We start from the raw sequence: 20,929 nt of genomic DNA on the forward strand, positions 1-20,929 counted from the left end.
CCAATGAGTGCTATATTGATCACCCTTTTTAAAAACAGGGACAATGGTAGATAATGCCCACGTGTCCGGACGGCCAATCGTGACCGCAGCATTGATAAGTGAGGTGAGTGCAGGTACACAGATGTCCAAATTCAAGATATGTAAGTCTACAGGGATCCCATCAGGACCTGGGGCCTTGTTTTTTGACAATCCCAATATACCTGCTCTTACTTCCTGTGCTGTAAATACGACCTCGGATTTACTCTCAACAATTCCCTGGGCTTCCCCCGAAATTGGATCAGGCTGAAACACACCTTCAAAGTGACTTACCCAGTCATCCTCGATAATATGGGCATCCAGTCAGTTGACGCTATCTACTGCCAGAAAGGGGCTGTTGATAATGCTCCAAAACTTGGAGCTGTTACTCCGGGTACTGGCCTCTAACAAATCTGACCAGGCCTCCTCTTTCAGAGCTGACTTGCGCTTTGCTAGGGCGGCCTTAGATTGTCTACGATATCTCCTGACAGCGAGGGGTCTCTTGGTGTAATGCTCAAAACTTCCTTCAGTCTCCTGGAGGCGCAGGGCACTCAGAGTCAATTCATCTTGGGCCTCAATGAGAGGAGTGCCTACCCGGGGCCCGCAATAGATTAGCTATAATTCCTGATATGCTTCCAAAAGCATCCAAGATATCTGTTGGTCTTGCCATTCTGTCTAGGCAAGTGGCAAACTCCATGTGACAATGAGTAACCAAATACTCATAAATGTGATCTGGGAGGATCTATGCCCACTTGAGATGCCTCCCTCCTTCCACAGCTACCAGGGACCCCCTTGTTCCTTTCTTGATTGATTTTACTACCCAGTTGAAACACACATCAGATTATGGTCACTATTCACATTCTCCTTAATAGTGAAATCTTAGATATAAGATTAAAAAGGGATAGAGACACAGACAAAATCAATGAGGGACTCACAACCTCTCCCGTTGAAGGTGAGGGCAACCTGTTTCATATCTGGGTGCAACTTATTCATGGCAAACATTAAGTCAAACTCATTCAAGATGGCTTTAAGTATAGAGCCCAGATGGAAATGTTCCATGTGCAGGCCGATATGATGTGCACACCCCATATCATTGACCCCTGCAATCCTTGGGTCCCCACACAGATGGACATTAGAATCTCCTGCAATAAGAATGTTAAAGCAGTTCTGTTTGCTCCGGGTCACATTTTTCAAGAAACAGCCCAGCCGTGTGATGCTACATACTATTGCCTGTAAGGTAGGAGAATCAGAGGGGGAAATTTCAGAGCTGCCTTGGACAGCTAAAGAGACAAAACTAACCAAACCCCCCTTAGCTCTTCCTGCAGTAGAGGGAATGGCTGGCACGAAGAAGGTTTTATAGCCATCCAGATGGGATGTATGACGTTACAACGCACACTTTTACAACGCATGCACTTACAACGCATTTTTTACAACGCATAATCCATTACAACGCATGACATTACAACGCATGACACTACAACGCATTTAAAAAAAATACCTTTACAACGCATTTCCATTACAACGCATACTACCTTTACAAAGCATACCATTACAACGCATAATATTAAATTACATTTAAGGTAAGTATTAGATAGTATAGGGGTAAAAGTTACTTTACTAACTCCAGGGGGTGCAAAAGTAGGGTAAGTGTTGGATAGTATAGGGGTAAAAATTACTATTCTAACTCCAGGGGGTGCAACAGTGGGGTAAGTGTTGGATAGTATAGGGGTAAAAATTACTATTCTAACTCCAGGGGGTGCAACAGTAGGGTAAGTGTTGGATAGTATATGGGTAAAAATTACTATTCTAACTCCAGGGGGTGCAACAGTAGGGTAAGTGTTGGATAGTATAGGGGTAAAAATGACTATTCTAACTCCAGGGGGTGCAACAGTAGGGTAAGTGTTGGATAGAATAGGGGTAAAAATTACTATTCTAACTCCAGGGGGTGCAACAGTAGGGTAAGTGTTGGATAGTATAGGGGTAAAAATTACTATTCTAACTCCAGGGGGTGCAACAGTAGGGTAAGTGTTGGATAGTATAGGGGTAAAAATTACTATTCTAACTCCAGGGGGTGCAACAGTAGGGTAAGTGTTGGATAGTATAGGGGTAAAAATTACTATTCTAACTCCAGGGGGTGCATCAGTAGGGTAAGTGTTGGATAGTATAGGGGTACAAATTACTATTCTAACTCCAGGGGGTGCAACAGTAGGGTAAGTGTTGGATAGTGTAGTGTAATATTATGCGTTGTAATGGTATGCGTTGTAATGGTAGTATGCGTTGTAATGGAATGCGTTGTAAAGGTAGTTTTTAAAAATGCGTTGTAGTGTCATGCGTTGTAATGTCATGCGTTGTAATGGATTATGCGTTGTAAAAAATGCGTTGTAAAGGTAGTGCGTTGTAACAGTTGCGTTGTAAAGGTTGTTCCCCATCCAGATGATAACTGTTTTCAATAGCCCATGCCTCCTGAAGGCAGATCACATCAAACTCTCTAAAATAACACCCAATCTGGATCGTCAAACTTGCTCACCAGCCCCGCAATATTATGGAGATAAAGTTACACCCGTTAAGGTCTGGGTTACCCAAACCCAATAGCCCACCTGGGCACTGTGTTGAAAGGGCATTTGGTTCGTACGGGACTGCACCCAGTAAATCACAGCATTCTAGTGAACTCAAAGGAGCAAACCTGTTGGATGTAACTACACCTGGGATTGCCTCCTGCTGACTCCCCAGACCCAAGTCTAAAGACCTCCCCTGAAACCTTCCTGATGGAAAAAGTGGGTGGATCTGGGACCTGTCAAAATAGCCCGGGGGAGGACCCCTAGGGTCAAGTTGGGAGGCCATGTTTAGGATGCTAGTAACCACATAAGAGTTGTTAAAGTAGATGGTGACACAATCCCCATCTCAATTTCTCTTGACTGTGCCTATCCATGATGTTCTACGCAGCATAATATTGTGACTTTCTACCCACAACCCTATGGTAATATTGGAGTTCAGCCAATGCACAACCTTATTCCTGAGTTGGTTAAAATCTTCTTTAGCACCCGGAACAAGTCGGAGTACATTTACTAAAACCACCACGAAGGGAGTTGACTCTGGTGGCAGGTGTAGGGTGCATGGTCTCTGGGTAGCGTTACTGTAAGCCCCTGAGTGGGTGCCACCTGACCCTCCACCAGTCATCATATTTGGCCTGCTCACAACAGTTCCTGTGTTCAGGTTCTGCTTGAGGTGTAAAGAGGCCCCCTTGTTAAAGGTTAATGCCAATGGCGCGGTCATGTTCAATGTTGGAGCCAATGTTGACAAGTGTACGGGAGGCTCTTGTTGACACCTACACTGGGTTAGACTCTCAGTCACAACCTTAGGTAAAGTCTTGGTGTCAAGCTTCTGCAAACTACGACACACGCTGGTGGGTGGGGCTATTAGGCCTGGAGGAAATGTGGGCAATACTGTAGAATCACCTAGCAGTGGTGTACTCAGCTTATTTAGCTCTATTTCACAGAATGCCACCTGGCATTTAGGAAACAACTAAAAACCTTCCTTTTCCCCCACTCCGACTAAACCACCCAACTATGCCCACTGCACCCACACTTTAGCAATCTCAGCGCCGTGATATTCCTTTGGGATGATTGTTAGCGCTCTATAAGAAACCTAAATAAATAAATAAAATATTTCAATTTCTGATATATGATGGAGAATGGGGTTTATTTTAAGATCCAGGTCTGATAACAAAGATACCTTAAAAGCATTGAGCAATGTCCCCAAATCCGGGCTAAGCACATACGCACATCTGTAAGATCGGGGGAACTGTGCAAGCCAATGCTCTTCTGATGCTTAGCATGACCCCCAATCGGAGGGCACTTCCTCGTTGCTCTTGCTCCCTTCCCCACTCCAGGGCCCACACCAGGATCTACTGACTTTATCTGAAGATCAGTTAATTGCACTGATCTGATGAGGCGGGGTCGGGTGTGGAATTGGGCAAGCTCAGATACCCCCATCCTTGTTCTGGACCAAAAGCACGGGACCGGGATGGAGACTTGTTCAGGAGATGCCGGACATGAAGGTACAAGAGCATTCTGGAGGGGTGAAGATATGGGGGATCGTGAGAGTTGACGTGTAGCTAACTCAATTTCCTTCTCCAGGAACCCCTACAGCATGCAGCAGGAAGGTGGCCATGGTAGACACGGTGTCCACAGATTCCTTGGCAAGAGGCCCTGCTGGCCTACGTTTCCCCATATCAACAGTCCAGGCAGCCCTAAAGAATGTGCCCCAGAATATATCCTGCAAGTTAAACAAAAGATGGTATCTAAGATGGTATGGCCACTGAGATGGCAATATATCTGGGAAGATGTAACCAACAGGTGGCAGGGCTCATTAACAGAGAGGAAATGGAACTCAGCTTACAGCGACCTGTGTTGTAAACTGAAGCCCAAGACCTGAAACTGGGTGTTTAAAAGACCACCCAACACATCTAGCTCACTCATAGGCACAGAGATATAAGTTCTCCTACCTACATGCCTGGTCAGAGTCCAGAGTCCTCCAGAATCCTCCAGGTATTAGTTCTAATGTATTCCCCCTGGCAAATCTGGAAGGGCTCCTGCTCCTGATTCCCGATGTAGAAATGGTGATCAAGGCATAACCTGGCCCTTGGAGCCAGAGAACCAAGAGGGGGGGCCTGGTCCAGCCTCCTCCAGTCTCTGACGGGTACAGATGGGCCTTCCCCTGGCATGGACTTTGCCCGGGCGCAGCCTACATGACCAGCTCCATGAGATATGTACTGCACTTTCATAGTGCACAGCGCAGGAGAGCATGCCCCTCCTCTGACCGTCTACAGCCTCCTGGTACAGCGAGTCCCAACTTGCCCCAGGCAGTAAACAGGCAGGCAGCAGGCTCGGCAACGAACAGTAGCAACAGGCATTCTGTGCCGCAGACGATGTACTGCACTTTAATAGTGCATGGTGCGGGAATGCAGACCCCTTCTCTGACCGTCCACGGCCTCCTGGGACAGCGAGTCCCAACTTCCCCCATGCAGCAAACAGGCAGGAAGCAGGCTTGGCAAAGAACAGCGGCAACATTTAATTCACTTGTAAAGTCCCTAGTAAAGTGGTATTATATTTACCTAGAACCTGTAAATTAAATGCTACTAGTGACCCTGCAGCACCCATTGTGCCACCTGCTAAAAACAAACCTTTTACATAGGTCTCAGATCTGCTACTGCAGCCTGAGTGCAGTTTTAAAATGTCATTTTGACCTGGCAAAATAAACCTTTTGCCAGGGATCGGAAACTCCTGTTTTAATACATATAAGTCACCCCTTGGGTTAAAATACCCCGTTTTGTGGAGTTTAGTTCCTTTATTTTTGCCTTCCCCCTGTTTTTATAACGCGCTCCTGGCCCCTACCTTGCACCATAATCTGTCATCACCACCGCTGTTTGGCGGGTCCGGGTTACCGGGAGGTCTGTGGGTTTTGCTGGGTTCGGCGCCATTTTGCCTTGGGGAGGAAGCGCGAGCGCCATCTTTGAGCGTCCAGGTCACCTGGGACGCCGAGACGACGCTATTTAATGCTCGCTAGTCTCGCGCAGCGGTAACGCGCAGCGGAGCGCCTTCCCTGCGCCTGAGTCGTGCCAGAGTCCTGCCCGTCTGCGCTCGTCAGCGTCTTGGAGGCGGACGAGGTCGGACTCTGGCCCTCGGCTCCGGTGTCTGCTGGATTAGAGGTGCCTACCTGTAGCTTCAGGATGATTACGTACAGCGCTGCTTCGTTGCATGCTTTGCGCCCTACACGCTCTGCTTGTCTGTCTCTCTTCCCTGGCGGTCGCCGTTTGGGTCGGGGTTGCCCCGTGTGTAATTGGCTCCCCTCATTATCATCTACCCATAGTCCATCTACCCCTCCGCAACACTACCAGTGCGCGCTGCTCAACACTAGGTCCCTGCCTCGCCACACTTCGGATATATGGGATCTACTCGCGCACTCCAAGATCTCTTGTTTATTTTTAACTGAGACTTGGCTGGGAGTGGGTTCTGAACCCGACATCGCCTGTGCTGTCCCTCCTAATTATTCCATCTTACGGAGGGATAGAACTGAGGGACGAGGCGGCGGGGTGGCTCTGGTAGTGGACAAGGTCTTTGACTGTTCCTCCTTTGTGGTGGACAGCATTGCCGGATGTGAAGCATTAGGCTTTACACTCCATCTATCGGCGTCCCAGACCTGTACTGGTATTCTCCTTTATAGACCCCCTGGACCCATTGGATCCTTTATTGAGGACCTACAGTCGGCCTTGTCTGTACCTTGTATGCGTTCGGCGCACTGCTTGTTACTAGGCGACTTAAACTTGCATATGGAGTGCCTTACGGATCCGGAGGCTATTAAACTCCGCGAGATTACAGAGATGTTAGGGCTAGCCCCTTTTATCCATAGCCCCACTCACGAGAAAGGCCACACATTAGATGTGATCTTTGCCTCCAAACCTATTGAGGTGTTCCCTCCACTCCCGGTCCTTTGGTCAGATCATTATCTGATAAATTTTGACTTGGTGCTTGAATCCAGGCTTAGTCAAAGGGCTCGAGAGGAAGGTCCCCGGCATTTCAGAGCCTACCATCTTGTGTCAGCAGATATGCTATCCGAGGCTCTCTGCAAATATCCGTGTCCAGTGACAGGGGTTCTGGAAACTGATCTCATCTTGGTCCAGAACTGGATGCAGGCAAGATTTGAGGAGTTGGCCCCTCTGAAGCTTGCTAGAACAGCACCTCATCTCAATTCTGCTCCATGGTTCTCGTCCGCTTTACGTACAATGCGACAAGACTGCAAAAAGCTGGAAAGGCAGTGGCGGCGCAAGTACGATCTTGTGGAGCGAATGAATTACCGAGGTGCGATAAAATCCTATTATAAACAGATTGCCGCAGCCAAAAAGAACTATCTGGAGCAGAGAATTGATAAAGCGGATAATATGAGCCGGGAACTCTTTAGGGTTGTGAAGGAGTTTGTCAACCCGGCAGTAGGGACCCCGGTCCATTCTCATTCGGAGGAATGGATCAAACAGCTCGCCGACTTTTTTGTGACTAAGATCACAAAGATTCAGGCCACTTTTCCAACGGCGGATTTCCAATCGGTGGATGTGGTGTCAGGGGACAAGTTGACCTATATAGCGCCCTTGCAGGCTGAAACTGGGCCCTTATTGTCTGCTTTTCCCCAGTTGTCCTGTGAGACATCGCTTGAGCTGCTATCCAGGCTGCAATCTGGTTCGCCGTTGGATGTCTGTCCGGCGAAATGCTTGGGCAAGGTGGCTTCGGCGGTGAACAGTCTGCTGAACCCCCTGCTTAATCTCTCATTGAGCTCAGGGGTGGTTCCATGCCAATGGAAACACGCACTTATTCTGCCGCTGATTAAGAAGCCTCAGCTCGACCCCCTGCAATGCGCCAACTACAGACCAATCTCCCTCCTCCCTGCTCTGGCGAAGGTGTTGGAGAAACATGTTCAGCATACTCTGACCACCTTTATTGAGAACAACAAACTGCTGCATGACTCCCAGTCCGGCTTTCGTGCGAATTATAGCACGGAGACGGCTCTGGTCGAGGTCACCGACGCCATCAGGGAGACGCTCGATCATGGGGGAAAGGCTATGTTGGTTATGTTGGACCTATCGGCGGCATTCGACACCGTCCCACACGCAGGCCTTCTCTCAAGACTTAGGGAGATTGGTCTGCGAGGGACGGTGTTGGACTGGTTTCAATCCTTTCTTGCCGACCGCCGACAGGTGATCTGGGCCCCGCCGTTCTCGGCCGAAATGCTTCCGCTGGAGGTGGGGGTGCCTCAGGGCTCTATCCTGAGCCCCACCATCTTTAACATATACATGGCCCCTCTTGCGGAGGTAGCGGAGGCGTTCGGGGCCCGGGTCATCTCATATGCTGATGACACCCAGCTCTTGTTCACTTGCAGGAAGGGAGAGGCCTTTAGCGGCGGCAGAATTAAGGACTGCCTGAGTGCAGTCTTTGCGTGGTTTCAGCGGCACAGCCTGAAATGCAACTCAGACAAATCTGAGCTGCTCTTTTTCGGCTGTGCCCCTGATCCGGGCTGGAAGTCATGGTGGCCCCAGGACATGTCCCCCCCAGAGAAGCCATCATCCCAGGTAAAAAATCTCGGAGTGGTGTTTGACGATGTTCTATCCTTTCGTCCACACATCCTGGGATTAGCAGGGAAATGTTTCAGCATCCTTAAGATGCTTAGGAAATTTCTTCCCCTACTTTCACTGCAGTATCGTAGGAAGGTAGTCCAGGCGCTTGTGGGCTCCCGCCTGGATTATGCAAATGCTCTTTTTGCAGGCCTACCTAAGTATTTGTTATCCAAACTGCAGATTGTCCAGAATTCGGCGGCCAGAGCTATCTATGGGTTGCCTAGGAGAGCTAGTGCCTCTGCGCTTTTGGCTAGGCTGCACTGGCTCCCAATTTTGGGGAGAATTAGATTTAAGCTCCTCACTCTGGCATTCAAAGCCCTTCATGCGATTGGCCCTTACTACCTGAGGAAGCGTATTGTCTTCTATGTGCCGCGGAGGCTGCTGAGGTCGGCGGACCTGGCTAAAACGGAGGTGCCTGTGGTCAAACGTGTCCGGATGGGAGGTCGCTCCTTCCAGTACGTGACAGCCTGCTTGTGGAACGAGCTCCCACTTTCCCTTCGGAAAGCGAATAATCTTCTGGCTTTCAGGAAGGAGCTGAAAACTCTGCTTTTTACTAAGTAACCTAGTGTGACGGTAGTAGGTCGTTCCCTTTTGGTTTCGTGTTTCTTTGGGTCACTTTGCCAAAGCGCCGGGACACCCTTCTGGGGTAGCCGTGCGCTCAAAAAGTGCGGAGTAACATAACATAACATAACATCCTTAAGAGTTCACAGGGCAGGGTGCATTGTAGTTAAAAAGTTGGACATGTACTTTTAAGTCTTGCGGTTCCTGGTAGTTTAAGCGGCACAAATTAGTTTTTTTCACTACTGTGGGGCCTACCTCTCCCACAGGATATCATTGGAGTATCTCATTACATTTACTTGGTGATATCCTTTGTTGAAGCAGGTACAATAGTCATGTTTGGTATCCAAGGATTTGTAATTTAAAATCATCTATAATTATATAGTTGGATTTTAAGTCACAATTGTGAAAATGCCACTTTTCAGGAGTTGGCATTTTCTTGTCCTAACCATTTGGTGTTTACAGCCAGTTTCCTGGATCACATGACTAGGTGTAGTTGGCAGTTGGACTTTGTGTATTCCACCCAGACAGCCACACAGTAGGGAGACTGCGTGTTGGCGGGAATGGATGGGAGAAGCTGTCCACCCCCCCCCATTTGCACTTCAAAGACGCTGCCTCAGCACACACACAAAGAACTTCACACTAACCCTTTGTGACTCCAGACATCCTAGGACCAGAGAAGGAAGGCAGAAAATTCCAGACACCTTTGTGGGGGGAAAAACAACTGAAATTTCTTCCACTCCAAAGCTGACACCTGGTATAAATTTAGGACCCTCAGACCTACTCTTCAGTACGCTCTTGGACCTATGGATACTACAGAAGAAGGACTGCCCTGCTGCCAGAGGACTGCCCTGCTGCCTGCGGCCTGCCTAGCTGTCTGAGAAGGAGGACTGGACCTGCTTCCTTTATCCCAGGCTGCCTGAAGTGACTCCAAGGGTCAGTTGACTGACCTCCCGTTCTGAGCTACAGGGACAAAACAAGCTTAAGAGGCCTCCCTGCAACTGCCCAGCTGACGTGCTGCACTGCACCTGCCTGGACCTGCATCTGGACCTGCCTGAGCCCTGCTGTCCTCTGCAAGTATGAGGAGACGTTTCTGCAGGTATTTGGCCCTTGGTTAGCATGAGAGTGAACTCCTCTGACCACAAAGGAGAAATCTGTAAGTTTTAGGCTCTTCACAGTCGTCAAGATCTTACTGACCGGCCAACGTGAAGCTCCAGTGAACCAGACACTTCTCGCTGTAGTGATCACCAGTGACGGCCAGAAACATAAGATCTGCTCTTTGCACTTAAGCATCGACAGCCTGTGTGAGCGCCACCACAAAGCTCCAGCTATGACCGTTAGTAACGCAATCACAGGACCTTCACACTACAGCAGCGACTGTCCACGATGCCTGGCCTCCCCTTTTTGCTACAGAAATTACCATCCTCACAGTCTCCTCCACCACATACTGGACTCTGCACCAGATTTTTAGAAGCTAGCTCTTTTAGCAGGACTAATCTGGTACCTATATCTGGCCTGTGCTCCATCATACTTGTGACTTTCACCCGGTCTCGCACGACCAGATTACTGCGAGTGGTACTTTGTTCTTTTATACACTTTAATTACCTTAAATCTTTGGATTTTTGTTATTTTGGTGTCAAGTTTTTTTTCTTTACTGTATTCTTCAAATCAGTGAGGGATTTTTCATGTGTACTACAGAACGTGCTGCACAATTCTATCACCAAACATATTTGTGGAGTTTACACCTCTGCTCTTCTCTATACATATTTGGGGAGTCTCCACACATATAAGTATATGTTTTAGCAGTAAATATGGGAGGGGCACGTTAGACTGGCTAGAAAATGAGGAGGGGACTGGGAGAAGAAAGAGGAGGTTTAAGGGGGGTCAGAAAGGGTCTTGGAGGGCTTTCCAGTGTCAACCCAACCACAAAAGAGTAAACCCATAGCTATTTATAAAGTGCACTTCTGTAGTTATTACAGCCGCAAATAATGTTACATTCAAATACATTATTTAAAATAGTTAAAACTATAAAGAGTTCATACAAAATTCAAAACTTCCATATACTTTAACATGCAGAGAACTGCAGGCCAACTGCAGAGTCTCCTTATTGTAACGTATTGGGAAAAATAAAAAAGTTTATGAAAGCGAAAAAATATTGGTATTATTTTTTATGTTAAAAATATATGTGAATTCTTATAATGTATTTATTTTAAATGTAGACCTAAATAACAAAAGCTGCAGTACTATTAATCTAATTTTGAATTACATTGCTCATAAATGTAAGTATAATAAATTAAAATAATTTTTCTGAAGTTTCAAGTAAAACCAGGGGTTGGTCATGTGTGGTGGCAGCCTTACTACTGCTTTTTAGTAGCAAATTAATCTTGTAAGTCAAGCTTTTCACCCTTTTTCAGGGGGTGGAGACATGTAAGCCATATTTTTGAGTCATTTTATGCTCAGATTTTGTGAATAGCCAAAGTAGTAAAGTTACTTAAAAGCAAAATAATAAATCCCACATGTGAATTTATTCCCAAGTGCAAGCTACCTTTATGAAAGGCTCTGATTATTTACATCTAAATAATGTCTGATTCAGGAGAGGGCCAATTTTCCTCATTTTCAATGTCAAGCATGATTGCTTGACATTAACTGCTCCTTTAGTGTGTGTGGATCAGGGTGTGTGAGTCAAAATAAGCAAGTGTCAACACGCTATCCTATAATGGAATCAGAGAAAACCATCACCAGTGTTAAAACCTGATAAAAACCATCACCAGTGTGTATCCATGCTATTACTGAACTTGCCATACAGAACCATGCTGTGAAATTAACAAAGAAGGTAGGAAAAGTATATCACAACTGCATGGCACACCAGGCTTACACTTAGGCTGAGAGAAAACCCAGAAGACGCAAGCTTAAACTATGCTCCACAATTACAATGAAATAATAAAGTTAGACAAACGCATGGAGAAATGGGTGTTAATTTAGAAAAAATAACTGACATCAATCTTTCAGCTCAGAAGCACAACTAATAATGTCAAAGTGAACATCCTGTCTGCTCCTGCAACCACTTGGCCCAGCATCCAATTTCTTCAAATCTATAGTGCTTGATGAACTGTTGTACTTTTCCTGGAACATTACATGTGGGACTTTTTTTTATTAAAGTTATCTGAAAGAAGCTTGGGTGTATGAATACCTAGTGCTGGTTTTATGCTATGCAATGACTGTAGTTTTAATACCTGTGTACTACGCATGGTAAGCATCTAGGTAAACAAATATATGGCATAGGATGCTTGCAACTAGGACCGTCAGGAAGCCCGTGGAATTCTTGATTGATTTTGTGTCTGTTTTCACCTCTTCACAGTTTTTCCTAAGCTAGCATACGATGTCTGTTAGAAATGGGATTTCTGGTTGGCTAGGGCAGGCGCCTAAGCCAGGCAGAAACCACCACTTTAGTCAGGGCAAGGGAGTTACACACTGAATATAGCCCCAGCTCACCCCCTTGTTAGCTTAGCATGATCAGTTAGGCTTATCCCAGAGCCAATGTGTGAAGCATTTGCGCAACACACTTACACAGCAGCGACACACTAGGTACACCACAAAAAAAACTCCACAAAAGGTTATATCAAAATAGCCTTTGTATTACTCATAAAACACATTAGAACGTAATCATATATATTCGCTGTCCCATCAGGCACTTGTGATGACTTTACAGGGGATCATATACATTACAAAACCAATCGGGCCACTGTCATTACCATTAGAACGTACAGTTAGCGAAACAACCAGTAACTACTGGTACCACTGTATGTAATATAAACACATTATGCATCATAAATATTTCATGCTCCCCTTAGGGATAAAACTGCACCATAGGGTACTATCGCTACATCAGCAAGACAGTAAAACAGGTCTGCACAGTATGACACCTGCTGTAACCACATCAGGTCATAGCATATACATAAATGCCACTTCCTCGCACTCTCATGGGTAGTCTGGTATTACTAGATAAACAAAACAATGTCCCCCAGCATCCGGCTAGCGCGTAGCTGCGCCGCATGTACACAAATGCGGGGATTGCGTTGGTGCTATGACAGCACCTACGTGAGGACCTCCAAGCGCCCCTTGGCCAGGGAGACAACCAGGCAGTCCGGTCCATTCCTGTAGAAGGGGGTACCCCCCCTTCTGAGACCTCGACCGGTCTCCAGCAAACGTGCCCCCAACAGTGCGATTCAGGACCAAAGCACTCACCCGATCTCCTCTTCCAGGCGGGGGCAGGAAGTTAAAGGGTGAAGCTCGCAAGGCTCTGTCCGAACCAGGGAAGCAGGTTCCTCATGGGGGGTCACCTCGGTCCTGACTTAGCGAGCCGACCCTCCTCTTGTCTGCACTAGGAGCACCAAGTCTCCGGTCCCTCTTCAAGCTACCGGCCCTGCCCACTAGCAGGCTCCAGCCGCACGCGGAGCTCTCCTCGTGGATACGGGAGCCCTGCCCACAAGCGGACTGCACTTCCGCCTGGCTTCCTGCTCCAGTTTTCTTTCTCTGACCTGCCCCACCCACGGCCAGGCTCTTCCTGCCTGACTTCCGGTTCGCGGGGCACAGATAAGGAACGAAGTCTCAGTCGGTCTGAAAACCCATAAGCCTCAATACTGGAGAGTGCACAACACGCTTCTGGGGTGCAGTCACAGAACCTTGCAGCATGCTGACGGACACCTCCTCACAGGAAGGGGGGCACACAGCACTCAGCCTGTCTCCCACTTCCAGGCGCAGCCAGGGAGCAGGCAGCACTCCTACCCAGGAGTTGACAAGAGCAGAGGACAGGACCCAGGCAGGCCAGCACTCAGGGCCCCCTAGCAGAGGGGCAGTCCTGTCAGCTTCCCAGCAGGCAGCAGGTGGTTCCTGGTGATGGTACCTCCTGGCGTCCAGCCGTCCTCTGGCAGCACTTTAGCTTCAGGCCATCGTGAGCACCAATAGCACAACATTTTCATGGGGTCACAGCCCCAATATTTATATGGCGAATGTCTTTGTTCTACCCCCTGGCACATGCCTAAGCCCAGTCCAAACCAGTTCTGGGGGCTACTTAGAAACATCTTTACAGTGCACAAACACCCTCATTGTTAGTGTAGGCTCTGGCCCCAGACACACCACGGGGGCGGAGCCAGCATTGTGGAAGGCAGGCACAGTCCTATTCAGACCCAGGTGCTACTCCTCCCACTACTCCAAATGCAGATCAGACCTATTCAGCCTAGCGCTCACTCACCCAGCCCCTCTGGAGCCACTGTACCTCCCCAGTTTCTGTCACTCCAGAGGCAGACATGCAATACACAACAGGCAGGCACAAAGACACATAGCACACAGAAATGCCCACTTCTAAAAGTGACATTTCTAAAATAGTGAAAATAAATCTGCGAACACCATTATGCAGCAATTATTACCACTATTCCAAACATACCAAACTTGATCACGCTACTCCTCTCCTGATATGTGTTTCAGGAATTACCACTGTAACACATATCAGGAAATCACCAATGCATTCCTATGAGAGGGCAGCCTCACTGTAGTGAGAAACCAATATGGCTGTTTGTCACCACCAGGACATGCCACACAGTTAAGGCACATGTCCTACCATTTACCTACAGCACACCCTGCCCATAGGGCTAGCTAGGGCCTACCTTAGGGGCGGCTGATATGTAGTAAAAGGGGAGTCACAAACGTGGCACCCACTTTATGTGCCACTTCACAGCGGCAGTAAACTGCGCATGCAGGCCCTGCAATGGCAGAGGCCTAAGACAGGTTTGAAAGGCTACTTTGGTTGGTGGCGCAAGCAGCGCTGCAAGCCCACCAGTAGCATTTAATTTACTGGCCCTGGGTATATGAGATACCACTTTACAAGGGACTGAAAGGTAAATTAAGTAGACCAATCTTAACACGTTTACCATAGAGAGCACATGCACTTTACACTGGACAGCATTGATAAAGTGCCCAGAGTCCTAAAACCACAAATACCAGGTCAGAAAAAATACCAGAAGGAATGCAAAAAGTTCTGGGATGACCACGCAAAAATGGCCAAGTCCAACAATGTCCTTACAGTTATTTTTTTTTGCCACTATCTTACACATCACTCAACCTCTAGTTTTGCTTTTTAATGCTTCTGCTTATCACTATACATTTTCCATCAATATGTTGGAACTTTTGGTCGATCACCATAAACTCCATATTATTTCTTAGCTCTGCAGTCTTATTGTCCAGAACTGGAAAATGATATGATTTTATGAGTAAGGTGGGCCAATCCTGGTTTCTAATTTCGAAGTGTTAGTGATATCTTACTTTTGCTAGATCCTGAATATCACCTGTACTGAGGGATCTCTTAGGAGGCTCATCCTAGCTGTACTTTAAGGTAGATTCTGGTGCTGGAAGGTCAGTGGAAGCGGATCCAGCCAAGCAAAGGCAACACACAGCCTATAAACTGACATCGCAATAAAGATTATCTCCCTCCCAATTCCCCTAGCTTGTTCGTCTATTCACAATAAAATAATCTGAGGAAAGAGTGGAATATCTATTTTCAATATGTCTCACAGAAAGCCTATTATTTCCCTAACTGTTGATTCTAGGCAAGGGCATGTGGAAAATATATGAACCATTTCCGCTCCATCCGACCTGCATCTAAAGCACCGGGTCCCCTCTATTCCCCCCAATTTTACAATTTTGAGGGTGTTATGTACAGATCAAATAGTGTTTTATAATGCTGTGACTGTAAGTTAGCAGAACAGACTATTGAGCCCCCCATTGCTAAAGATTCGAGAAAGGAGGTGTCCGATAGCTCTGGCCTGACCTGCCACTTCAAGCTGTGTTTATCCAAATTATCCAGGGACTCCTCCAGTAAACAGCTATATAACTGAGAGATTGAGGGGATCTAATCCTTCATTAGTAGTTCCATTAAAGGGACCCATGTAAAGCCTGCAGCACCTCTGGCTTTGTTATATAAAAAGTCCCTTATTTGCAGAAATTTGAAGACGTCCCAGGCACCAATATTAAATCTTTCCTCAACTGCCTCAATGAATACGATAGGATCTCCAGCCAACAGACCCACTACCCTACAAAAATCAGCCTTCCCCCATCTCGCCCGGCAATCATCTTGTAGGTCCCTGGGTACTTGATCATTCCTGATAAGAGGGGTATATCTGCTGAATCTGTCTATCCGAAGCCAATTCTGAATCCCCGCCCAATTCTGAAATGCTGTGATTAAAGTCTTAAATTTTGTCTTTTTAAAATAGCTAGCTTCATAATATTTAACAAGGCAGCCTTCCGCCCTACCGCCTAGTAAGATCTCAAATATTGATGGACCATACCTAGGATGGACCCCTTCCCTTGCCTTATTCCTGAATAGGGGCTATAAAACTGCAGAACTGAAGCTAAATAATATATCTTAAAGTTAGGGAACCCCACCCCCCTCTTTCCCTGGGTAGACTTAAGAACGCAATGGCCCTCCTCGTTTTTCCCATAGGACCAGATAAACTTGGAAACCTCCCTTTCTATGAGCTTAAACCAGTCATTATGCATAGCTAGGGGTATAGTTCGAAAAATATAAAGTAGCTTTGGTAAGAACATCATTTTTACTAAATTGCACTTACCCATAAGTGAGAGTCTCAGGTTATCCCAGCATCGAAAGTCCTTCCTGATTCTCCCCATTATAGGGAAAAGGTTGAGATCTACAATTGCCTCCACCTTTGCCATAATAGTTATACCAAGATTTGTTGCTTCATTTACTATCCTACAGTCAGAGGCTGGGGTATACCTATTTATGAAAATTTGGCCCTATTCAGTAGGAAGCCAGGTTGGATCCCGAAGTCTTCGGCTATGCTTTCAACCGACTGTAATGCTCTATCAGGGTCAGCAGTAATTACTGCCACATCGTTGGCATAAGCCAATATCTTAGTGTCCCATCCCTGTATGCTTACAGGGATGATATCCTTAGAGTCCTCCAATCGTCTCAGGAATGGGTCTAGATATAAGGCAAACAGCAATGGGGAAGAAGGACACCCCTGCCTTGTTCCTCCTTCAATTGTAAATGGTTTAGACTCTTCTCCCTTTATTCGCAATCGAGCGGTAGACTTAATATACGTAGCCTGTATCGCTTTGATAAAAGGTGTGCCAAGGCCGTTAGCTTCCATCATCTTCCAGTGGTACTGCCGTGAGACCCTATCGAAGGCCTTCTCCACATCTAAAAACGCGACCCCCATTGGTTTGGTAAGGACCTCAGTGGCATCCAGTAGTATAATTATTCGTCTGATATGATCTGGCGTCCCCCTTCCCTGAATGAAGCCATGTTGCCAGGCTGAGACAAGAAGTGGCATTACTTTATTCAAGCGGGAGGCAACATTTTTGGAGTACAGCTTGACATCACTATTGAGAAGTGTAAAAGGTCTATAAGATCCCAGTAACATAGGGACTTTCCCCTTCTTTAGAAAGATAACAATATTAGCTGTGACCCAAGAGCCTAGTGGATCTGCTCCTCCCCTAACCCCCTTAATTACCTCAAGCATATCCTTACCAACCTCTTCTCTGAAGATTTTATAGAACTCGAGGGGTATGCCATCTGTTCCAGCTGCTTTACCTGAGGGAAGGGCCTGGAGAGCTATCTAGAATTCCTCCAGAGAAACATCCGCTACAGGGGAAGGCTTTCATCCTGTGGGAGCCTCACCGATGGTGCGAATACCAGTTGTTCCTCTATTCCATCGTTATCCCCTACCTGAGGGGCCTTATAGAGTTCTTCATAGAATTCCCTGAACGCTTCCCTAATCTTGGCTTGTTACCCCCTGCAAATTCTTTACTTGTCCCATATGCCCCACAGCAATCTGTTGGCTAGCCCTAACAGCTAAATACCGACCCACACTCTCACTAGACATGATGTCGTCAATTTAGGATTTTGTAATGGCAATTGCATTCGTTATTGGAGATACGTCACCTCTCGAGGCCACACTACAGATTAGCTCGGTCTCTAGACTCCCAAGTCTCTGATAGAGTGCTTTTACCCTTCCTGCCTCTCTTTTTTGTTTACCAGCACTGTACCGCAGGGTCTTCCCTCTAGCTGCCGCCTTGAATGCGTCCCACGTCATCCCTATGGGAGCACTACCCCTGTTGATGTTCATAAATTCCGTGATCCAGCCCTTCATGTGCTTGACTAATCAGATAGGGGTGCCCTTTCAAATGTCCAGCTCTTAGATTGACTTGTTAACCCTGTGACTGAAACTTCCAGGACAACAGGGTTGTGATCTGACATAACCTTGGGGAATATCTCTATCTGAGCCCCATTAAGTAAGGCTGGTGACACCAGGAAATAGTCCAACCTTGCAAACTTTCTGTGTAGCGCCGAATAATAAGTGTAGCCAGTATCTTGGTGTTTCAGGCTTGGCCAGGCATCAACCAAACCGATATTGTTTAGTAAATTATCTAGGGAGCGCATAGTTTGTGGTTTGCGGCTCGTACTGGCAGAGCTGGTCCCTTCGGTTCGTATTCTAGAACCATTTATATTTAAATCCCCACATACTACATAGGGTGCTGGCCAGGAAGATAGTTCAGTAGCTAAAAAATCTAATACCCCAGGGTCATCTAGAACCGGAGCATACACTGAGCAGAGTGTAAGAACAACCTCCCCTATTCTGCATTCTAGTATCACCCATCTACCATTTTTATCCACTAGTTTTCTACCTGGTATGACACTATTACCTTTCATTAATATCACTACCCCCTCAGTCTTAACTTCCTGCTTAGTATGACAGACATTCTTTAACCCTAATGCATTCAGAAGGTTACTATCATTCCGGGCTACATGTGTTTCCTGTAAACAGTACACTTCCGTCCTCAACACCTTAAAATTTTCTTGAACTTTCCTTCTTTTAGCATTGTTGTTCAACCTCACAGATATTAATGGTTGCAATGCAGAAGTTAGCCATTATCTTGCATCATGTTTCCCAGCTGTAGAAGAGCCTATCTCTTGCAAACAACAGCTCACCCATCTATTTCAAAATGAATGCTGAATTCTATGATCAAGAGTTGTCAAAATCTTCAAACAGAAATATAAATTTTGCTGTAACTTAGCAACCACCTTAAGTGTGTATAAAATTACCCAGCCCATCACCCCTCTTTTGCCCTCCCCCAACCCAATCCCCCCATATTGAAAACTCTCAAACCTACCAGGTCTGTGTGATGTTGTTAGTGTAAAACCCCATGAGCTCCTTGCGCTATGTCCCTCTGCTACCACCTCCCAATGAGCAGTACTTGTGCCAGCTAGCTAAAGTTCGCTCCCCCCAACAAAAAAAAAAAAATTAACCTGTCTGTCCCTTAGGAGGAAAAGGAAAACAAAGAGAAAGATAATGATACCAAAAAGTTTGGAGGAGATTCCCTTACAGATAGCCCCCCAGATAAAGCAAGGCTCGATAGCTTTTTTTCTTTTCTAAAAGAGCCTGATCCAGATACTCTCTGGCTTTTATCTCAGAGGTGAAAAACTTAATAGCCCCTCTTACTATCGTTTTCAACCTGGCTGGTGCGAGCAGAAAACCCTCAAAGCCAGCCTCCTGATTAGGCTTGATTACCTGCCGCAAACGCCATCTACGTTCTACCGTGATATGGCAGAAATCAGAACGAACAAACAAGGAGCTTGCGTTATACTGCCTTTAAGCGTCTGGTCAGGCTTTTTCAAATATAGCCTGTTTAAGCATAAAATTATCAAAAAACACCAGGATGGCTCTTGGCTGATTCTTGTCTCCACCAGGCTTTGAACTGTGGTAGCGATTAAATGGGAACTGTACTTCCCTTTCCCAATTCCAGCCTGTGAGATCTGGGAAGGCTTCCTTAAGTAGGTCCAGGATAAAAGCGTAGATGTCCCCCCCTTCGAGACCCTCCTCTATACCAAGAAAGCGGAGGTTATTTCTCCTTAAGCGGTTTTCCATGTCCTCCAGCATCCAAATGACATCCGTTAGCTGGGCTTCATGAACACTTGTCTGCTCTCTCACAGCAGAAAGGTCAGTCTCTACACCTGCTGTTATTCCTCCACACTGTTAAGCCTTTCGCCGATCTCAGTACATGCTTTCCCTATGAGCGGAAAGCAAGATGGCGATTGTGTAGGATCGCCGCGATAGAGCTCCTGCCCTAGTGTCCCGCATTATCGTATCTGTGCCTGTGCCGGAGCTAGCGCTGATGGATGCCGGTGGCTGCATGTTCTTGGATGATCCCGTGGCTGACAGCAAGGACGGGACACCCGCTGACTGCGAGTGAGACCTGATACAACGGAGTTGCCCTGGGACCGGAGGAGGCACAGAACGGAGGCTTGAGAATGAGTAGCCCGGCAGCACTCTACGTGCTGACCGCAAGTCTTGCCTCCTCAGTGAGAGACGCCCTGCGAGAAGCCCTGCGAGAGTGGGTGTGTCACGCTGCAAGGAGGCTGAGAGTCGCCTGGAGTGCGAAGGAAGCAGGATTCAGCATTTTGCTGGTGAAAAGCACAGGGATGGCTCCAAGGTCAGCAAGCAAGCCAGGAACCTAGCAGTGCAGACCACAACGCAACTACAGGGGGTGAAACAGGAGTCTCCCTTCGATACTAAAAATGAGAATGCAGGTAAGCCTGTGAAAAACAGGCATGAAAGCACAGGCGCGGGAAGAAAAGAAATTTAATGGAGAAACAGCAAGGTGCAGTGAGGAAAACTTTGCTGGCTAAATCAGCGAAGAACAGACTCTGTCCGTTGAGGGAGATAGCATATCAACCCCACCTAATTTATCTAGCCCCGCTGTCCCCCCTCAGGCAGCCATAACAGATTTCTTTAAAACTAGAGAAGCAGGGATGAGCGGAATGCCACAAGAACAATTCTCTAATTCAGACTCAGAGAAAACTAAACAAAATGCTCTTAAAGGTAATGAGCCCATCTCAGTATTTGCAGACCAACAACAGACAGGGAGCATGTTCACAAACACGGGATCTCTTTCGCAGCCTACCCGCGTTCCAGAAATAAGGGAAGAGATCCCTAGTGAGTCTACCCAGGAGGTTTATAAAAACTTACCGGACACACAGATGAAATATCAATTAGCATCGATCTGTGGCTCTACGGCAGGGAATACAGTACATCACCCCGTAATTATTACATCAGATGGGACAGATAAATTCTTCTCACTCACAGAGAACTCCTATTCTGGTATAACTAGCACCAGCAACAG

This window comes from Triturus cristatus, chromosome 8, assembly GCF_964204655.1.
Source record: "Triturus cristatus chromosome 8, aTriCri1.1, whole genome shotgun sequence".
NCBI lineage: Eukaryota > Metazoa > Chordata > Amphibia > Caudata > Salamandridae > Triturus > Triturus cristatus.